The sequence below is a fragment of the Sus scrofa genome, chromosome 13, assembly GCF_000003025.6.
Source record: "Sus scrofa isolate TJ Tabasco breed Duroc chromosome 13, Sscrofa11.1, whole genome shotgun sequence".
NCBI classification, from domain to species: domain Eukaryota; kingdom Metazoa; phylum Chordata; class Mammalia; order Artiodactyla; family Suidae; genus Sus; species Sus scrofa.
This window is the reverse complement of record NC_010455.5, coordinates 112,933,656-112,947,055: the sequence shown is the minus strand read 5'-3', so window position 1 is coordinate 112,947,055 and position 13,400 is coordinate 112,933,656. Positions and strand designations below refer to the sequence as shown.

The window sequence follows — 13,400 nt, the reverse complement described above, 5'->3', positions numbered from 1 at the left end:
CACAGAAGACCCTATCTTTGCAAGGGCGACCTCAGCTCAAAGATGTACAGTAGTCCTTTGCCTCTGCGTAACATGCTGTGCCTGGCTTTGAAGACCCTGACTCTGCTTTCTTCTGTTCACATCCAATAACTCCCCAGAATACATCCTCTGTGCCATTCTAACACCTCCTTCCACACTGCCATTGTCCCTGACATTAACCGTTAAAACACTGCATTTATGGTTCATGCTACTTTGTCACCCCCATCCCCACCCACAAGAAAAGTTTTCCACGTACTTCTTTCATCTACCTAAATTCTGTCTCTCACAGTCCAGCTCAAACCATACTGCCTCTAAAGACCACCTCTGAAAATTCTACAGCACATAGATTTAACCCTTTTCTAATGAGTCTCACAAATATTTTCACCCTATAAATAGCATCTATTTAAATACGTTCCTATTCTCTATTTCTGTATTATACGTTCACTGCTTATTTTGTTTTCCTATCATTGCAAACAGTTCCATAGTAGGAAACATACTGAACTCCTCCATATTCTTTAATAATTAAAATCATAAATGGAACCCACCAATGCTTTTTGATTGTTTAAAAATATGTATTTTATAGCACTCAGTGCATTTTTACATACATGTCATGTACCCATGATATGATGAGTGGCTGATTGATTAATAAACTGTAAATGTACTAAATAAACATATTGTACTTTTACAACAACAAATCCCTTGGCTAATAACTTTTATGTTACTTAACCATTGTCTTTCATCTTTCTGACCAGAATCTGCTTAGCCATATTGTCACACATTTTAATTTTCTAATTAAAAAAAATCAGCATATAATATTTTTACAAAAGATGATTCAGATATATGGTGATCAAAAATAATCTGTTACCAGAATTCACCACTAAATTCTCTTCATAATAGGTGTCTCACTTCATTCTCAATTAAAATTAAGTGGATTTAAAATTAAATGGAATGTGGATTATGGCATAATTGCTATTGAGAGGAAAAAACTTCTGAAAAGTTTTCTTTTACATTCATGTTACCCAAGTATTAATATTTTTAGGATTAAACATCCAGTAAAAATTGGGAGTTAAAGAAGAGTAATATGAGGAGTTCCCTAGTGGTCTAGTTGTTGGTACTTGGTGCTTTCACTGCTTCGACCTGGGTTCACTCTCTGGTCTGGGAGGGAGATTCCACATCAAGCTGCTGTACATCATGGCCCAAAAATAAATAAATAAAATAAAAAATGAAAATATAAAATAAAATCTACTACTTTAAAAAAAAGAAGTAGAGTGATATGGTAAGAGAAAGAAACAAGAGAAAAACTTTGGTTCTCCTGAGTGCAAAATCTTACTTAGAGTAGAAACACTACTATGTATCCTCCTGCCAAAAGTGTATTCCCCCTCCCCTTTTTTTTACGCTTTTTAAGGCCACACTCTTGGCATATGGAACTTCCCAGGCTAGGGCTCAAATCAGAGCCACAGCTGCTGGCCTACACCACAGCCAGAGCAACACCAGATCCAAGCTGTGTCTGCAACCCACACTACAGCTTATATCAACACTGGATCATTAACCCACTGAAAGAGGCCAGGGATCAAACCGATATCCTCATGGATACTAGTCAAGTTTACAAGCTGCTGAGCCACAACAGGAACTTCTATATTCCACTTATGAAGGATGCTTTAATTCTCCCCTTCCATCTCTATAAACTAAAAGGTATATAAATGGGCTGCTGCTACAAAGAAAAAATTCTATCAACTTTTCTATAGAAAATTTCAAAATACCTATCATTAAGAAAACCCATGTGTAAAGCCCCTGGTCTCCAGGCAACAGGCTGGCATAAAGCACACTGTATTGCTCAAGAAAGGCTATGTCTTAATGCAAAACAACTGCTTTTGTCTCAGTCCCTGGATATTTGCAGAGCTACATTAAAGAAAAAGAGAAGTCAAATTGGGTATGTTAGCAAGAACAGACATTCAATAAACAGTAACAGAATAGAGGAGATTTACACACCTTTGTTCAGACAATTAAAAACAAAGGTTTTGGTCAGCAAGCCAGGTTCAGATGCTGAGTGTAAAATTCACATGCGTTCTTCCTAGGATTATACTTGACTACTTAGCTTTCATAGAAAACTGTTTTTGTTTCTTCCTAGCAGTATACTTGACTACTTAGCTTTCATAGAAAACTGTTTTTGTTTCACTTGCTCTGCAAGTTTTTTTTTTTCACAATTGCCTTTGGTAACTTAAGAAGAGAATTTGGCACAAAGAATTTGTTCAAATGGACATTAAAGCTGCCTGCCAAGGTAATGGTACAGAACAGGTGCTGTCTGAGTCAGAAGGTGGAAGCAAAAGAAGGAAACCAACAGACGGAAGAAGCACAGGAAGTGACCCCAAAACAAGGCAGCCAGTGCCTCATACTGTTCCCACCACCTGGCCCGGCCAGAGCTAGTCCTCTGCCAGTTGTCCAACTCACAGTTGTTTACACATCCTACTGGCAGGCCTGCCTTTCTTTCTTTCTTCTAAATTGCTTTCTCTTACTAGAAGAAAGGCTATTTTGTGAACTTCTGATTCACTTTCCTACTCCAAATTTTAAAGGAGTTAGTGGTGTTTTTGATTTGTTTGAGCTCTTGTTATCATAAATAAAATAATCTTTTTTGTCTTATTTATTAGAAATTCCTATTTGCTGTTAAAGGTGGTATGTATGTATATGTGTGTGTATGTGTGTATGTGTGTGTGTATCAGTCAAGGATCTAGGGCTGATTTCTTTGGACTCTTATGCTAAAGTAAGTATCTCATTTTAATTATTAAAAATGCATATTTGCAGTTAAAGACAGAGGGTCATGTTTTTTGCTAAAAATATATTTTAGAAGGATTATGAGGACATTTAGAACACCCGTTCAGTTCAACTTTCATCTCCTCGTTAGTATTATTTCATCAGGATCAGGTTTAGAATGTGTGGCTGCTAAACTGAGATCAGATACCAAGAGTTAACCTTAGGTCAGGTGTTGACCTTGGAGATGTGTGGAAGCTAGTTTCTAAGCCAAATGTTTCTGAGATGAAGTCTTGGCACTTAGTGTGACTGTGTGTTAGGGAACCCTAGGCAGTCAATCAGTAAGGGAGGAAAAAAGTTTTTTTCCTCTACCCATTATAGGTTCATTGGCTAGGGACCTGTAAATTAGACTGGCAGTAGATTAACAAGAGGAAAACAAACAAATTCATTAACATGTGCATTGAGCATACACAAGACAACATTTGTAGATGCATAACTTAAAAGGGTTGGTTGGAATTTGGGGTCTATCTACCTAATTTTCTATGGAAGGAGAGGCGAGAAGGGGCACTTATGGAAAAAGCAAGTGACATTTTGGATAGATAAAAGTGATCTTGGAAGAATAGGTGGGGGATATGTCAGTTTTATGACCAAATTGGGGGAGGTGAGAGGATTATAGTTGCTTTGCAGAAGATTTGATGACTTTTGAGATCTTTGGGGAGGCTCTGCTTTTAAGCAGATAAAGTACTGCAGAAACTAAATTCATTTAGCTTTTACAATCACTCTGATGCTAAAGAGGCCTGTTTGGGACTGTCATATCCTGATCCTTTCTGAAATTTCCCAGGCCTACTACTCTCGTTTCTGCCTTTCACTAGACGTTGTTTAATTCGGCTATTTTTTTTTTTCTCATTTCCTTCTTTTTAGGGCCCCACCTGTGACATATGGAAGTTCCCAGGCTAGAGATCTAATCAGAGCTACAGTGCCGGCCTACACCACAGCCACAGCCACAGCCACACCAGACCTGAGCTGCATCTGCAACCTACACCACACCTCACAGTGCCGCGAGATCCTTAACCCACTGAGCAAGGCCAGGGATTGAACCTGCAACCTCATGGTTCCTAGTCAGACTCATTTCTGCTGCACCACCATGGGAATGTCATAATTTGGCTATTTTTAACCTGTACTTTAGCCAAAAGCAAGCCAGAGAAGTGTCCGTTATCCCAAAACGTTAGGCAGCATTTCTTTGAGAACTGCCTCTTCTTCACTTTGCAAAATGTGAACATTTATTACCCTATGGGACAACAGGTGAGAGATTCTGTATGCAACTTGGCATCTTTGTTCATATTTTATTTATTGCTTAAATATTCTAGACAGGTTTTATCATTTAAAAGTTATTTTCATTTTGGAAAAAAAGTATTTCAAATGACCTACCAAAATTGCTGGGTTTATTGAAACTGCCAGTTTGTGTCTATCTTTAGGCCACTAAACAGACCTGAGAGCTGATATCCTACTCTGCAGTCTTGGGTGAGTGACTTAGTTCTGCCATAATTATATGTAGCCACTTCAAAAAAAAAAATAACTCACAGGAATGCTCCACTGGTCTCAAGGACACTCTGACGGCAAAGTTACCATAAGACAGCACATCTTTTTTTTTCTTTTTTAGGGCCATACCTGTAGCATATGGAAGTTTCCAGGCTAGGGGTCGAATTGGAGCCATAGCTGCCATCCTACACCACAGCCACAGCAACACAGGAGGTGAGCTACATCTGTGACCTACACCACAGCTCACAGCAATGCTGGGTCCTTAACTCACTGAGCTAGGCCAGGAATCAAACGTGCATCCTGGATACTATTCATGTTCTTAACCTGCTGAGCCACAACAGGAACTCTAAGAGAGCACATCCTAAAGGAACAGGCCCAGAAAAGCTGGTCAAAGCAAAGTCTCTAGAATGGAGAACTTTATAATGGTAAGAAACATAGAATACACTTTTATAACTGAATCCATGGTGTCCACACTTTATAATAATATACACTATTAAAGTAATTTTGAGATTTGTAAACCATTGTATTTTTTTAAAGGTTCCTCATTAGTTTTTTTTTTTAATCAAACAGGTGAACTTTATCTTCTTAATACATTATCTTATAATATATGATTAATGATAGTTATCATTTCATCTCTTTCCCATTACAAAATAAATCTTTTATAATGTATTTTGTCTATATATTTTTTTAGAGTTAAAATAAATAAAACTTGGATATATTGGTTATTTCTTCTTAGCTAAAAATAATTTTCTTTTCTTATTCTTAGTTTTCCCCAAACCCTTTTTAGGTTTTTAAAGAGAATTTATTGACATATTTTTTTTGCTTATATATTGACACATTATTTATTTTAAAAATTGTATTTCATATTGAATTTGATGGCATCCCCTTACTATGAATCTAGACTCTGCTATGTGCAAAGTACTGCAATAGATCCTGGGACAATAAGGTGCATTAGCCCAAGTCATTGCTTACACACACATTATATTCTAGGAAATATATTCTATTTATGTAGGTGTGAAGGAGGAAGAATGGCCTGCCTTTCTGGTTTTAAGATAGAAGAAGCTGGAGAATTTAATCAGCCTGATTGGAAGATAATGTTCAATACTGGATGAAGTCTTTCCAGTTTAACTGCCACTGCTCACAATTTTTTTCTCAATTTCTTGATATGGTTCAGAAGGACATTCAGTGATCTTCCCCTTCCTGAATTCTTTAGACACACCTCCCTATCTCAAACTCCCTCTTATACTTCAGACATCATACTACTTTGCAACACCAAAATGAAATATTCTTCCCTCTTTCACCACCATATCCCTCCTTGAGCATTCATCCCTAGCCTGGCTTAGAAGCCCACCTCATTTCACATTTTGTACACCATGCTTATTCCTGTTGTTTGTACTCAGGATGTGATGCTGTCCTTGCCTATTTTTTTAACTGATTGCCACTAGACTGTAAGCTCTTGAGATTGATACATATTTTTCACCATCATCTCCTCAGTGTAAAGTAGCTCACAGTCAGTAAATATCCATTGTGTGAATGAGTGAATTGCTTCAACTTCTGTATTTTAAAAGAAACAGAATATTGCTTATTGGGCCATTCCATTATCTTTCAAGTAGAAAGCTAAATAATCTCAATGATAGCATAATATATAACTAATTATACTGATTAAAATCTCTTAAAGTATAATTATATGAAGATTTACTTTAATATCCACAATAAAAATAACTGCTAGCAATTTCTAATTAGTTGTTTTTTTTTTTCAAATCCACAATAACTTAGAATTCAAATACCACTGTGATACACTGTTATAAGCTATTCATATAATCGTGTAGATAACATATGGCTCAGAGTAACTCAGTACTCTTAACATGTTAGCAGTAGTGCCAACAGACTGGAATATGTGATGGTAATAACGAATGAGTATCAACAATGTTATATATAAATTATATGAGAGATGTATCTCTAAGATCTTATAAAAAAAAGAATGATAGAAATTTGGACACTTACTCAAAATATAGGAAAAGCATAACCACATGCCTTCTTTACAAGTAATATTGTTACTAGAATTATTATTACATTAAGCATGATAATAGCAAACCACTGTATTAAAGAAGAGACTGTGAATTATAGTCATATAACTCTGCAATGTTTCATAGGCATGGATTAATTCTAATGCCCCAAAATGTAAGTAAATGATATTGACATTGAAATGCTTTTTGACAAAAACAGCAGTTACAGAGAGAAAGAGGGTAGAGGGGGTTATATTCTCTAATTGTTCAAACAGTTTTACAAATATTTATAAAAGGTCACCAACAGTGGGCTTACCTGGGGTCAAATGAAAGAGGCCCTAAACCATCAAAAGCTATTTCCAATGTCCAGCTGGGAGATCTAAAACAGAAAGTAACAAAGACAGTCAGTGACAAAGCTGACACACAGTACTCTGGAAGGAGTGAAATCAATTGTGACATTTTTCATTTATTTGTAAATGCCTCTTCAGCAGTACACTCACTAAAAAAGACAGTTGCTTCTTACATTATAGGGGAGGTGATGGTAAAATAGAGGAATCCTGACAGTTGCTTTAATGAAATTCTGCATTAGGGCTATTCTAACACTTTCCCCCCAACAAGGCGATTGCCCTTCATCTTCAATATCATAACTCAGTAATTTGGAAAATGTTACCTCTGTAAAAACTAAACCAGTCAGTCCTTAATAGTCATTGCTCAGTTTATTTTCCTCTTATCTTTCAATTACAAGAAAACATTCTAAAGCAAGAATCTAAATAAATGTCAGCCTCACAGACCAATTACGTCTCTTATTGAGTATTGTTTTTATTAAAAACAGTAAAATGGAGTGTGACTGAACAACTCAAGACACACTCTCCAGCAACTCAATATCTGTTTGCAAATATCAGGGAATGCAATATAAGCTACATCCAAAAAGGCTTTACTTCCTATATTTTAATAAGTTCCTCTGGAAAAAGACATTTTTGTCAAGGTAGTTACATTAGTCTTTAAAATTTGAGCAACTCCAAATTAAGCTGTCTAAAAATTCCACTTCATTTATTTATTCAATGGTTCTTTGATCATTATGTTAAATACTTGATACAACTGCAAAGCAATTGGCCTAAAGCCACTTCTAAACAAACAAACAAACAAAAAAAATGTAAACTGTTCTGTGCAAAGAAAGTGCCATCTAATCCAGAGGTAGCCCAGCATCTATCACCAATTAGTCAACCCATAAGCATTTGCTGAACTGGCAAGCTGCACAAAATCAAATCTCTGGCATAGCAAAATGAAAAGAACATGCATTTTTGGCATTTTATGGCATTTTGAGTTCAGGTTCTAGATCCCAGAGAAAATAACTAATTAAAGGACCTCAGAGAGTAACGATCTTTCTCAGTTCCAATTTTCTTTTCTATAAAGCAGTTAGTACTATTTATTGCATGTGATTTCTGTGATGATTAAATAAATGTCAGGGCAGAAATAAAGCACCTACCACAGTTCCTGGTTCATAATATGTTGTTAATAAATGGTAGCTATTATAATTACAAAGCTTTACTTGGACCAAAACAAATGACATTTTTCTCAAAGACAAAAAGAACAATCAAAGCAACTCTAAGTAGAACAAGGAAACCTTGGTTGTCAGGATACTATTATCAGTGCTCCAGTTCTATGTCTTCCACTAACAGCCTCTTTGCAACTCAGTTCTCTCATTACAAAAGTGGGACTAATATTCCTGCCTTTACACAGAAGCCCATCTCTGCTTGGCTATGAAGGTTGTCTGGGTATTCAAGTACCCTAACATCATACATTCTTAGACAATATCCAATGACTATCATTTCCAGCTGGCAAATTAACTGCGGTCTAAGATTTTGTGTTGGTCCAGTCAGAATGGCCATTATCAAAAAGTCTACAAATAATAAATGCTAGAAAGGCTGTAGAGAAAAGGGAACCCTCCTACACTGTTTGTGGGAATGTAAATTGGTACAAGCACTATGGAAAACAGTATGGTGGTTCCCCAAAAAACTAAAAATAGAACTACCCCACGATCCAGCAATCCCACTCCTGGGCATATATCCTGAGAAAAACATAATTCAAAAAGATACATGAGGAGTTTCCGTTGTGGCTCAGTGGTTAGCGAATCTGTCTAGGAACCATGAGGTTGCCGGTTTGATCCCTGCCCTCGCTCAGTGGGTTAAGGATCTGGCGTTGCTGTGCAGATCCCACGTTGCTGTAGCTGTGACTGTGGTGTAGGCCATTGGCTACAGCTCCAATTCGACCCTTAGACTGGGAACCTCCATATGCTGCGGATGCAGCCCTAAAAAGACAAAGATAAATAAATAAATAATAAAAATAAATAAATAAAATTTAGCAGACTTTATAAAAAAAAAAAAGATACATGCACTCCTATGTTCACTGCAATCCTATTTACAATAGCCAAGACATGGAAGCAACCTAAATGTCCAATGACAGATGAATGGATAAATAAGACGCAGTACATATACGCAATGGAATATTATTCAGCCATAAGAGAGAATGAAATAATTTCATTTGCAGCAACATAGATGGACCTAGAGATTATCATATTAAGTGAAGTCAGACAAAGACAAATATCATATGATATCACTTATATGTGGAATCTAATAAAAATGATATAAATGAACTTATTTACAAAGCAAAAACAGACTCACAGACTTCAAAAACAAACTTAAGGTTACCAAAGGGGATAGTCAGGAGTGGGGAAGGATGGACTGAGGGTTTGTGACTGGCATATGCACACTATTATATATGAACAATGAGAATCTGCTGTGTAGCACAGGGAGCTCTACTCAATATTCTGTGATAACCTATGTGAGAAAAGAATCTGAAAAAGAATGGTTATGTGTATATGTATAACTGAATTATTTTGTTGAACAGCAGAAATTTTCACAATATTGTAAATCAACTATACTTTAATAAAACTTTAAAAAAATGAAAGAAAAAAAAAATTTGTGTTGGTAAACTTACCCTGCTGGCCAAGGGTTAATTTTTAGGTACTGTTCAGTAGAGATGGAAAACTGGTTGAGCAGCTAAGTGTGTGCTAACTCATGAAGGTTTTTATCTCCTTATTCTATTCTCAGTTTACCTAGCACAGTGTTTCTCAAACTTGGCTATATATTAAAAGCACCAGGAGTATTTTTGTAAAACGCTAATATGTGCCACTCAGCAAAATTAAATCAAAATATTTTTTTAAAAGCTCTCTGGCAGAATGCCCATTGTGAGTCAGCAGGTTACTAACCCAACATAGTGTCCGTTAGGATGTGGGTTGGATCGTGGCCTTGCTCAGTTGATTAAGGATCTGGCATCATCTCCAGCTGCAGAATAGGTCGCAGATGTGGCTCAGATCTGGGGATCCAGTGTTTCTGTGGCTGTGGTATAGGCCTCAGGTTCAGCTCTGATTCCACTCCTAGCCTAGGAAATTCCATATGCTGCAGGTGCAGCCCTAAAAGAGAAAAAAATGGAAGAAAAAAAAAACCCAAACAAACAAAAACAAAACAAAATAAACAACCTCTCCAGGTAATTCTAATGTGCAGCTAGGGTTTAGAATGACTAGCTCAAAGCCTGATGCTGTTTCTCCGACAGACACTACCAGCTTCCTACCCAAATCACTGTTTCCTGTTTGCTAGGCAGAACCCTCATTCATCTTAAGTGTATATCTTTTTTCCCAAACAACTTTGGGAGGATGACTTATGCCCAGGTTTAAGAAAAACCTGACAAACTCAGCCAGTCATAGTGAACCCATTTCCTCTGTCAGGGATTGATTTTAGGGTAACATGTTATCTATCTAGACAACAAGATGGGGGCGGGGGGAAGGTGTTCTTGGGGCTCCTTGCCAAGTTTTCCACTCTCCTAACAAAATGCTTTTTCTTCATGGTTGTATATGGATGTGATGCCTGTAACCACATTGGTCATCTTGAGAGCATGGAGGAAATTAACCTGAGGACACAGCTAACATCTTGAGAATGGCAGAGCAAAAGTGTAGAAACAGATTCTGTGGCAATGTCATTCAACTGCTAAATTCATTTGTGCTGCTTCTGAAATTTTTATGTAAAATTCAGGAAACATCAAGGCACTTTGATTTTACATAGCATCCCAAGCAATATTAAACAAGAAAAAAAGCTATATCCTAAGCCTAAGTTTAACTCAAAAATGTCTTTCATTGTTTACATCTTCAAATACTTCATGAACTAAACCAACAGGTGAAAAATCTCAATATGTCTTACAAACTAGTGACTTAGCTTTTTTAAAATGGCTTTGTAGTACTTATTTTTACTAAGAGACATTGAGTAATGTGTAATAGACATAAGAAATTTAATAGCAGATGCTACCAAATATTTTCCAGAAGTACTAATTTTTATATACACAATGTTCAATGTTAAAACATTTTCCTATGACATATATATAAATACATACATGTTTTCTTTTTAAAAATTGCTGCCAATCATTAAAAAATGAGTTTTTAATATCTAATCACAACAATCCCATCATTTCCCAAAAATTTTGTATTTCATTTTAATTTATTCTATGTATAGCTTGCATTTCTTGCAAACATTAGGTTTTATTATCAAATGTCCATACTATAATTTTTGGTTGCAAAATATCCGCTTTTACTAGAGCAGTAATTTCCTGACCCAGAGAATACTAGGGATACTTTGGATGGATGCTTTACTGTCAAGCACACAGTTGGAATGAGATTAAAGGGAATTTGTTCCAAGATCTACTGTGGTGGTGTAAAGTGGCACACACTGTAATCACAACATTAAAATTTGACACTTTAAGTCTGGTTACTTCCAAACTCTCTTAAATTCTTTTCTGTTGCTTTCTCTCTCCATCTCATCTGCAATTCCTGTATTATTTATTCAAAAATAAAAAATCACCAGCACTTTTGTGGGAAGAGGGGAAACTAGACTACCTTTGGCAGGTGGTATTTTCTAGATAAAGAAGACAGCATTATGCTTTAGGAGTCTTAGCTTTGGGAGCCAACAGAAATGACTGGACAGGAGGAAACAGGAAGGGGGGCTTGAGGAGTGCTCTGTGATGTGATCTCTTCCCACACAACCCACCAAATCTTCAGTTAACTTGTAAACTTACAACTGGCATGGTATGGTTAATGTGATGGATTTCTTGTGAAAGCTAATTGGCAATAAAGTTTGGTGCAGGACCAAGTGAGTGTAAAAGGCTGAAATTAAGTGGATTTGATCAAGAAGGAAAAGGGGGCAGAAACTCTGAGAACACCCCCCCACACACACACCCCGAATAGATCAGAGTGTGAAACAGGCACTCTAGCCAGTTTTCCAGTGGTTTGGGAAAGCTCAACAGAAATTTTTATTTCCCTCACTGTCCTCTGAGATCCTGAGAGCAATGCTGCCTTTTACTCTTTGAATCACAACAGAACTCAATACATGAATTTGATTCAGGTGGAAGAGTTTCTCTAAAAAGAGTCTTTGTCCCTGCTACTCCAAAATTTAGGCAAGCTCTATACACAACCTTCTTTTTCTATGCGACATATGAATAAGACTGACTTCTCTATAATACTAAGAACTTGGCAGAGCTGAAAATCTCATGGGTGACATTGGTTCGGGGTCAAATCTGTATCTCCCTATCTCTTCCTGCTTTGTAGAGGACCTAGCATGGCTCCCTCCACTCAAGCCATGCTCTTAACAGACTTCTGACAGGTACTACTAGTTAATAAGAGTAAGAAAGAGTCCCAGAAATGTAATATGTATTCCTGAACTTCATCTGGAGCTCCAAGTTACATTTCTCCTCTCTTTTTCTCTCTGCAAAAGATGAGAGTTTCTAATGTCATAGTAATGGATCTGCACTCTCTAAAATATTATAGATGCTGGTGTCTGTCTTCAATCCTCCCCCTACAAAGATAAGTACCTGACATCATCTCTGCAGGAACTTTCAAAGTAGAGGCTTAATAAATGTCAGATGCATTGAACTAAATGATAAATGAAGTACCTATTGTTTGCTCCGTTTTATTTATACTACAATTATCCTTAGATAATGAATTCATCTATCTTTTAGATCATTGAAGTACAACGATTATGATCGGATATTTTATTTTAGAAGCACAAAATCAACATTGGTTTTAAAAAAATTCTACAAATTTTTAAGGAGGAATTTAATATTCTGAAGTTTATTTCTGGAGGCAAGCCCTTATTTCTCATGAATTCCATTTCATTCATAGAAATATATGAGATGTCTTCAGAACCATTGGTATTTCAATTGTAAATATTAAGGAAAGTTGTATTACAATGCAGACAGGTAATCCTGAGGCCCGGCAGAGCAATAATGATTAACAACAGACTCTAGAGGGAGTATAAATTTTAATACTATCACTCATAAAAATCCATGTTTCAAAGGTTACACAACAGAATCAAGTTTACCAAAAAGCAAATAAATCATTTTGCTTTGGGGTTTCTTGTTTCATCTCTGATTTTTAAATAATCAGCATCATCTCCCCAGAGCAGGTAAACTGCTTACCTGCAAATGAACTACAGGAAATTCTAATATCCTTATAGAGAACTCTCACTGGATTCTGCTCTTAGTAAATTCCATTCCCTATGTTTATTCAATTTACTTTAAAAAGAGAAAGGAGACTTTAGGGAGGTGGCCTTTACATGGATTGTATTTGCTAATGGTAATGATGATGCACAGTCCTCTTCACAAGATCACCTAGGTTAGAGAATAATCCCACCACCACTCTGGCACTCATCAGGGCATTTTTTCAGAACTGATTCCAGTTCTAGACTCTAAGCTGAGAAAACCGGAATATCCATAAAATATGCAGAATGTCATGGAAAGGACTAAAAAGACTGGAACTAAATGAGTAAAAGTGAAAGAAAATGTAATGAAAATTGGTGAAGAGTGTTGAGAAACACACCATGCATATGAACACAGGGCCAGATAAACTCAAATACCAATAGAGTTTTAATGACACTAATGGAAATAAGCTAGATGATTTCATGATAGCTTGTTTTAATGCTCTTTAATACCCATAATTTTGTCTTTTTTTCAAGTCTCGTGAACTATAATATATAAGGCAGTATCCTTAAC

At 36.4% G+C, this 13,400-nt stretch overlaps 1 protein-coding gene across 6 annotated transcripts in view; it reads right to left on the bottom strand.

Moving 5' to 3' along the window:
- Positions 1-13,400, bottom strand: part of NAALADL2 (N-acetylated alpha-linked acidic dipeptidase like 2) — a 1,365,504-nt gene that overhangs the window by 1,268,559 nt on the left and 83,545 nt on the right. For all 6 annotated transcript variants that reach the window (XM_021071192.1, XM_021071188.1, XM_021071189.1 and 3 more), the window contains exon 2: positions 6,625-6,687. The gene's annotated coding sequence lies outside the window, so the exon portion shown is untranslated. The remainder of the gene's footprint in view (positions 1-6,624; positions 6,688-13,400) is intronic.